Genomic DNA, 9,170 nt, shown 5'->3' with positions numbered 1-9,170 from the left:
GACCTTTTTAAAGTATAATTATGGAATCTTTGAAAGAAAATGAGATTTTTTTAGATAAACTTATTCGAGTTTTCTTTGAAGTCAAAAAGAGTTTTTTAGTGAGTAAAGATTCAATCTTTGAATGAAAATATCTCAATTAAGGTACCTATTATTTCACTAAACCTTTTTAATATATAAAGATTGAATTTTTGAAAGAAAATGAGAGTTGTGTTAAACTTATTTGAGTTCCCTATAAAGTCGCGAAGAGTGTTTTAATGAGTAAAGATTTAATCTTTGAATGAAAATACCTCAATCAAGGTACCTTTTAAGTCACCAACCCTTTTTAATGTATAAAGATTGAATCTTTGGAAGAAAATAAGAGTTGATGAGTGCTCAAATGTGACGCATTTTAGCACCCAAGCTAGGGTATTTTAGTCCATTCATCTATCTTACTTTCATGTTTTAGTACTTATTTGTGTTTTTGCCTATTTCAGGTCAATAAAGTTCAAACAGGTTAAGAAGAGTCATTTTGCACAAATTTTGAGCTTATGAGCAAATTTGGAAAGAAGTTAGAAAAATTATATCAGTGGAACTTTGATCGATCAAAGAAGGCTACAATCGATCAAAATCAGGGCGGTGCCAGCTCAGCAATCCGGATAAGGCCAAGAAGATATTTTCATGACACGTCAGCTTCGATCAATTGAAGTAAGTGTTTGATTGATCAAAAACCCTTCGATCGATCGATCGAAATGACTGCTGGCAGTGTGTTGTCCAATTCCCGAGCGCGCTCGAACGCTACTTACTTTTGTAGTTGCAAATTTTCACAAATCAGAGGCAGTATTTCTAACTTGTTGCCTACTCAAAGAGGCTTGTAATAGATGAATTGAACCAATTTTGTAAAGAGTGACACAAGTAGATATTTTACCAATTATAGAAATAGTTTCTCTCTCTAGAACTAGGGTTTGTGAAGAAAGTAAGGATGAAGAAGATGATGCCAACCTCCAAGTTAACCTGATAAGTGTCGAATATTGCATATTCAAACGCCCTTATTTGTATTAGTTAAGTCCATTAGTTAATTATAATGTATAGTTTAGCTTTATTTGTTTATTTCCGTCTTCTTTCAGGTTGGTTCCCCCGAAATTGGTTAAAAGAACGATTTTGACAAACTCTTGAAGAATCAAAGCAAGCCGTTGCTGGGGACCATCATTTGGGCCAAGCTTCTTGAGTCATCATGCATGTGAGTTTGTGGCATAGTGCTCAGGATGAAGACCGCGTCAACAGACCAATCCAATGTGGTTCAAGGAGGGGCTAAATGTATTGAAGGCAGCCTCCCGCGGGCACCCGCCGCAAATCCATAGGCCCCTGCCACAAATCCGCGGGAGCCCGCCATTTACTCCAGTAGCCCCTTGTCCCCACGGGCCCCACCACAAACCTGCTGGCCCCCACCGTAGCACTGAGGGAGCCAGCTGCAGACCAGCGAGCGCCCGCCGATCTGCAGATAGCAGATCACCAGCTCCTATTTTTGTGCTGAATCTTGTCCCCTTGACCCTTTTGTGTGGTCCTGCTTTCTCCCAGGGTAGTTGGGGCTCGAAAATGGAGGCAAATGAGAGGATTTTAGCTAGATAAGAGGGGGAAGCATGTATTTTTGGGCGATTACACATTTTTACAAGTTTTAGAGAGAGAAATATTGGAAGGTAAGGGACTTTGTGAGTCTTGAAGCTTGAGGTGCGAAAAATGGAGGGTGAGGCCTCCTCTTCTCCTTCATTCCTTGTATCCATGGGCAACTAACTCTCTATCTAGGGAGGTGATGAAGCCCTCTCTAGTAAGCATGTTCTAGTTTCGATTTTGTTTTGGGGGAAACAATGTATATTTATGACTTTTTCATAATCTAAAGTATTCATTTTGATGTAATGAATTCTAATCTATATAAATGATGATGTTGAAGTTCTTGTCTTGTCTTAGATTCTAATTTCTCATGATCATATAGCTTGTTTTCCATAGTGACAATGGAATTGAGGTTGTGGAATGGTTTTAAGGCATGATGTTTAGGAAGTTTGATAATCTATAGCTTAGGGCCTTCCTTTGATAGATTATTCTTGATTTTTAACTTCATATGCTTCTATTATGTGATTAAGGGCTTGATAATCTTTTGCTTAGTGAGCATTTCTAAGTTTGCATCCTAGTTTAGGTAGCCAAAACATGTAACGCTTTGATAGGTTATTCTTGCCTATTGATTTCATAAATTTCTTAAAGGTAATGTAGCAATTTTGTGTTGTTGAATTCCATAGTCATATGCATATGTTGTTCTCCCAAGTAAATCATTCTCTAGCATTTTAATAGAATAGGTAGTTGATTCACTTCCCTAGTCCTTTCTACATTATCTCTATCTCTTTAATTCCTTGCAAATTATCATTTTTATGCAATTTAAATTCCTAATTCTAGTGACAGCCCAAACAAAACTCTTTACCCCTTTCATCAAACCAAAAGTGAATTTAAAGACCTTGGTTGCCATAAACTTGCAGTCCTAGTGATTCGACTTACCCGTTCAATAGCCCTATTTTATAATGATTTGGGCTATTGCAAAGGGTTGATAATTATTGTGATAGTCGATGACCGATCATAACCCTTGAGGGTTCCATAGCCACTACAATGAGTGGCTAAATCCTTCTCTTGGGGCTAGAGATAACCCCTAGGCTTGCTTCCTAAACCTAGCTTTTTCTATATTTTTGGGGATTTTAGTTGTAATTGATGTTTTGACCATGAATAAATATAGATCTTGTGATTTTTACATGATTTGTATGGATTAATGCTTTCAATTGATCATTTAATTCTATCCATATGTCTATGTATGCTAGAATGAATGTTCATGTGCTTTCCTCTAGATTTAATAAAATTGATGCATGTCTATGTGTCTTGATGTTATGAATCTAGTGATGATTAAGGTATCGTACTTAATTGATTACTCTTGTGGTTTATTTGATGGTTCATACTTATTTCTTGATGGATTGTGCCATCTCCTTAGTTTAATTAGTTTAATTTTCATGTCATTAGCATAGTTGTAGTGTAATTGCTTTAATTTCCTAGATAGGTGGACAATCCATTCTTGTTGTTTGATGTTCCATACTTATGAGTGCAAGAAGTACATTTCTCTAGATTTTAGTGTGCACTAATTATGGTTTTATTGAATGGTTAATGGTCACATTTGATAGTTTGTGTTACTCACTAAATTGATTAGATAATCTATGCTTATTTGCTATCCATACTTAGTTTAAAATTGGTGACACACACACACACACACACACACATTTTACAACATGAATTTCCTCATTAATTTACAATTGCTAGTGTTTGGTAAAGTGAAGCTTAGTGGTGAACTCTAAGCCCCAAGACCTTTCTCTCATATTACTTTCTCTAATTTGTAGCTTGTCACTTAATTGTATTGTTTTCATTCAACCATTAGTTAATTAATCAAATCAAATCCCTCTTTTGATCATTCGACCTACTAATCCAACATTGATTCCAATATACCCTTCCATTCCCTTGGGATGATCCCTACTCACTCTTACTACATTAGTAGTTAGTAGTTAGTAATGGTAGTGGCATTCTACAAATTTAAACTTGGCCACATTTTATCACACTTTGAGCTTTGGTTGTTTGGAGCGACGACAAGTTCTGGCGCCGTTGCTAAGGATTGGCAATGCCGCATTTTGGAATTAAATAGGAATTAGTACTCTTTTGATCTTGTCTTTACTTTATTTTATTTTTGTTACTTATTGTGTTTGTTCTTGACTGGCTAGGTATTGGGAGCCAAGGAAAGTGAAGCAAAGGAATTCTAAAGCGAAGAAGCAAGCTAAGCTAAGCAAAGCATAAAAAATATATATATATATAAAATTTGCAAAGCAAAGCAAGGCAAACAGTTAAAAATAATTTGAAGTGCTTAAGGACCCTTTGTAAGCTTTTCTAACTCTCTTTGCTTAGTTAAATTGTCGGCCCGTGTGGAGGCAATTATTATTTGCTTAGATAGATCGTCGGCCCGTGTGGAGGCAATTTATTTCTTGCATTTGTTAAAAGCATGGGAGTAGGGGATCAATGTATATGGAGGATTGTTATTGATTGACTTGTTGCAGAGGAAAAGTGTTTGCTACTTGCCATTTGTTGAGTTGTTACTTGTTTTGATTGTGTATGCATGGTTGTAAGTCTTTGAATCCTACTCTTGTCCCATTGAATTTTAATCTTAAATCAATTGTTCGTAATCCTAGGGGAAGGGGTAATTTAAGCGACTTTATTTCATCAATAGATGTCCAAAATGAGGACCATGTTGAAGACCTTGGTCACATCGACCAACAAGGCATTCTTCACCCTAATGTGTATCATCAACATGATAACATTCAAGTACCATTAGGCATACCTAGACCGTTTATTCCACAACAACAACAGGGCTAAGTTCCAATGGGAATGCCTAGGCCATTCTTTGCACCACCACCTCCACCTCCCGTTGTTCAAGCAAATCATGGGGCTTATGTAGAGCCACCGGTTGTGAATCCTCCCCTTGCTTTGAGAGATCATTATGTGCCAAATAAGTATAATGCACTAACATGCATTCAACTCCCTCCATTTAAAGTACACCATTATGAGATTAAACCAAAAACAATTCAAATGCTTCCTAATTATCATGGGTTACCTAATAAAGAACCTTATAAGCATTTAGATGAATTTCTTGAAGTGTGTTCCACCGTGAAATATACGGACATGCCAGAAGAGGTTTTGAGGTTAAAACTCTTCCCTTTAACCCTAAAGGATAAAGCAAAATACTGGTTTAACAATTTGAGGCCTTTTTCTATAACTACTTGGGCAGAGATGCAACAAGAGTTTTTGAGAAAGTACTATCTGGTGTCTAAGACCAATACAATAAGGACTTCAATTCGTGAATTCTCATTAGGGGATGGGGAAATATTTCATGAGGCATGAGAACAATTAAATTATTTTCTTAGGAAGTGTCCACACCATGACATTCCTAAATGGCAATTAGTTCAATACTTCTTTGAAAGTTTGTCAGACAACCATAAAGGTATGGTTGATGCTTTTATGGGTGGTTCTTATCATGATAAGCATGAAGATGATGTATGGCGCTTATATGAGAGCATGAGTGAAAACTCAATGCATCGATCTTTATAATCTAAAAATGATAGAAATGTAGGTGGAAGGAAGAATGTAGGTTTGTATCAAGTTGATAATTCTAATGATATAGTCGCCAAAGTTAAGTCTCTATCTCAACTGTTTGATCAATTTTTGATCAACCAAAGTTCGACTCATCAAGTGTCTTCCTCCCCTAATCATACTCATCATCCTTCCAATGAATCATGCATAATTTGTTCTAGTGTTTTGCATTTTACTTCCAATTGTCCCCATAGACATGCGCAAAATGAACATTATGAACAAGTGAATGCCGCTTTTGTTAACCAAGGGAATAATCCCTATGGCACTCACTATAATCCCGGGTGGAGGAACCATCCAAACTTCTCTTGGAAAAGCCAAGGGGAAGGCTCAAACCCTCCCCAAGTTGGTTTCCAAAACAAGTATGTTTTGTCCCCTATGTAAGGCTAAGGTTCCCAAGGTTATCGTTTATCTTACTAAGCATCTCATGGAAACCAATTTTCAAACTCTCATTTTCCAAACCAATTATCATACTCTCAAGTTAATTCAAGAAGTCCCGCATTTGAGGAGAAAGTCTTATCCGCTTTGGGTACTTTAGAGGAAAATACTCAATTGTTTCATTCTTGCTTTGGGTACTTTGGAGGAAAATACTCAATTGTTTCATTCTTACTCCCAATCGATTGGAAAGCTAGAAATCCAAGTCAGGTAAACAGCTAGCACGTTGAATGCAAGGGAGAAAGGGAAAATGCCTTTGAATCCCCAACCAAAGCAACAATTTGTAGTGGAGACCAATTCCTCTTCGGAAAGTCATACACTTGAACATGTGAATACGGTGACCACTTTGAGAAGTGAAAGAGTTGTTGACCACCAAGTTGGTAAATCCAATGAAGAGAGTGAACCAGTGCAACCCAAAGTTGACACCCGTCCTGTCTTACATCCCATTCTTCCTTCATTGATTGTGAAAGACCCTATTGTTGAAAATGTTTCAAGGAATGATTTTACAAAAGCTTTTGAGCCTAAGGCTCCACTTTCGGATGCTTTAAAAACATCCACCTCTCTTGAAAAATAACAAAGCAAGGCAAATGAAATCATTGATGTGTTTAGGAAAGTAAAAATCAATCTTCCTCTCTTGGATGCAATTCGACAAATTCTGGCTTATGCCAAATTTTTAAAAAATCTTTGCACCCTTAAGAAGAAAAACAAAAGCCAAGCACTAAGAAAAGTTGTTTTAACTGAACAAGTAAGCTCTATTTTGTAACACCACACCCTCCTAAAATTTAAAGACCTCAGTTCACCGACTACTTTCTGCACTATTGGTGATCATGTTATCAATCAGGACTTAGGTGATTTAAAACCTACGTCGGTAGTTTTGCAACTAGCCGACCGATCAATTAAAAAGCCTCGGGGTATCATTGAAGATGTTTTGATTAAAATTGATAAGTTCTTCTTTCCGGTCAATTTCGTTGTCATTGACACGGAGACGGTCCCAAAATCCTAAGAGCCAAATTCCCATTATCCTTGGCCGTCATTTCTTGGCTACCGCTAATGCCAACATCAATTGTAGGACGAGGATAATGAAGATTTCATTTGGGCACATGAAAGTGAAGTTGAACATTTTTAATCTAACCCCAAATTCTATGGACAAACTTGGAGATATATATGTTGTTGAAAATTTTTTTGTAAATGAATTTGAAAAAAATGAGTTTATGCTTGGTGTTGAAACATCAAATGTTGTGCCTTCCAAAAAGATTTCAAAAGAAAGTGTTTTCAAATCTAGTGTTGAACGGGCATGGAAACCCAAAAGTTTTGTTGACCAATGGCTGTCAATTTCACTTGAACCAAATCCAACAAGTTCCTTAGGGAATAGTTTGTTGGGTGGGGTTCAAAGTTCTATTCACCCCGCTGAGAAGGGGATGTCTACTAAGATCTTTGATCCGGGTTAAAAGAGCTTAATGTCTTGCTAAAGACGTTAAAGACTAGTGTTTCGTAGGGTTTACAAACCCTATTCCTCCCTTATTTCTTGTTTTGATCTTTTTTCTGCGTCGTCTAGATATGAGTTGAATTGAAAAATCCAGTTTCTAGGCAGTTTCCTGCATTTTCTGTACTTCCAGTGAAGTTTCAATCGACCGAAGCTAGTTTGATTGATTAAAATTTCACTTCGATCGATCGAAACATATGAATTTATGTCTTTTTATCTTCCATTTCGATCAATCAAAGTTTATCTCAATCGATCAAAATCCATTTTGATCGATCAAAGTAAGTGTTTGATCAATCGAAAACCCTTCGATCGATCGAAATTGCGTCTTTTGAATTTCTGAAAAATGCTTTGGCTGTTGGCCTTCCCACCCCAACCTTAATTTTTTATTATTTTTCTTTCTCTCTCCTCCCTTATTTTATTTTTCTTTTTCTTTTTCTTTTCTTTTCTTTCCTTTCTCTCTCTACCTCTTCATCTTCTCTCTCTCTCTCCCCGATTTCTTTCCTCCATCTCAACCTCTCAACCTCTCAATCTCCTACCCTCCTCTTTCTAGCAAGGACGAACTCAATCCTCATCTCCGGTGAAGGAAACCCAAGGCGAGCCCAAACCGCCACTGTTTCCATTTTTGCTGGCGAGAGCTTTTGCTAAAGGCCAAGCATTTTCTAGCTCGAATCTCTCTCAGGTTCTATCATTCTCGTCATCTCTGACCGATCTAGGCTAATGAGAGTTCGATTCATCACTCTGTCGACTCTCTACATTTTCTGGCGAACCTCCGGTGAGGTTCCGGTCATCACTTATGTCCAAGGTTAGGCTGGAATTCTTCATTTCGTCTCCAATCTCTCTATTTCCACCTCCTTTACTCATCTCGGTATTGAGTATGTAGAAATTCCACATCTTTTTAATTTACTTTTATTTTTAATTTTTGTTCTTCTTTTATTTTTGCATTTTTAGTTTTAATTGTCCTTATTTTACATATATGTTTGTGCATATGTTTGTGAAAAATGGAAAACAAATAAAAATGAAAAATCAATAAAAATAAAAACAAAAATAAAATAATAAAGAAAAAAAAAAGAGATACAAAAAGAATGAATTTTGGATTGGACTTGAAATGGACCATGGACTGTGACATATGTTGTTGTAGAGAATAAGCAAAACCTTGTTGAAATGGAGTATGAATGTTGTAGTTTAGAAGGAGAATGGACATTTTCACATATGGATTATGTTTGTGGGCGGTGTCCTTGTGTTGTGATTGGAATTGATTGAATGTTTTGGTTGATACATATATATATATATGCATGTGTGCCTTTGTTTGAAAATTTTAGAAATGTTCATTTTTAAGGGGAACCCATGCCGGATTTTTGAAAAAAATTAGCCTTGAATTGTGATTCTAATTCTAAAGGGCATGTGGTCTTGTTTTGTAAGTTTAATTTGCAAATTGAAAAGAGTTTAAAAGCTTGAATTGAATTTGGAAATTGGGAAAGAACTTTAAAGTTAAGATTTTGGAAGTGAATTGATAAAGAGAAACAAAAATTTTAAGTCTTTGGAAAATAGTTTTGAAACTTCAATTTGTAAATGGAATTTGAAATTTGTTGCTATGGATATAAATTTGAATGTCATGAACATATAAGGTTTTGATTTTGATATTTTAAATGAAATGGTCACTTCTTGAATTTGAAAAATATCTTGAAAATATTTTGAAATTGCAATGGCATTGAAATGCTGTAAGCATAATTCCCGACTTGTTTCATTTCATTTGTGTTGAATATGAAATGCATGGATGTGTTTGATCTTAAGTGGTCTAAAATTCATACATGACTTGACTTGGAACTAGTGCTTTTGAACTTAAAAATGCAAAGTCTTGTCTTAAATGCATAAAAGGTGTTTCAAATGGACCTCTTTGACTTTAGCTCATGATTCAAATGCATTGTTTTAGTATACTAAACCTTGAATGTTTAAAATGCTTTATGATCACACTTGTTGGATTCAAATGATTACAATGGAGTTTTTGAACTTTGTTTTGAAAATGAGAAGTCGAGCTGCTTGATTCCTTCTTTTGTTGTTC

The sequence above is a fragment of the Cornus florida genome, unplaced genomic scaffold, assembly GCF_030987335.1.
Source record: "Cornus florida cultivar Cherokee Brave unplaced genomic scaffold, ASM3098733v1 CherokeeBrave_3.0.0_Hap2_Chr08, whole genome shotgun sequence".
NCBI lineage: Eukaryota > Viridiplantae > Streptophyta > Magnoliopsida > Cornales > Cornaceae > Cornus > Cornus florida.
The sequence above is the reverse complement of the archived record's forward strand: the minus strand, read 5'-3'. Positions refer to the sequence as shown.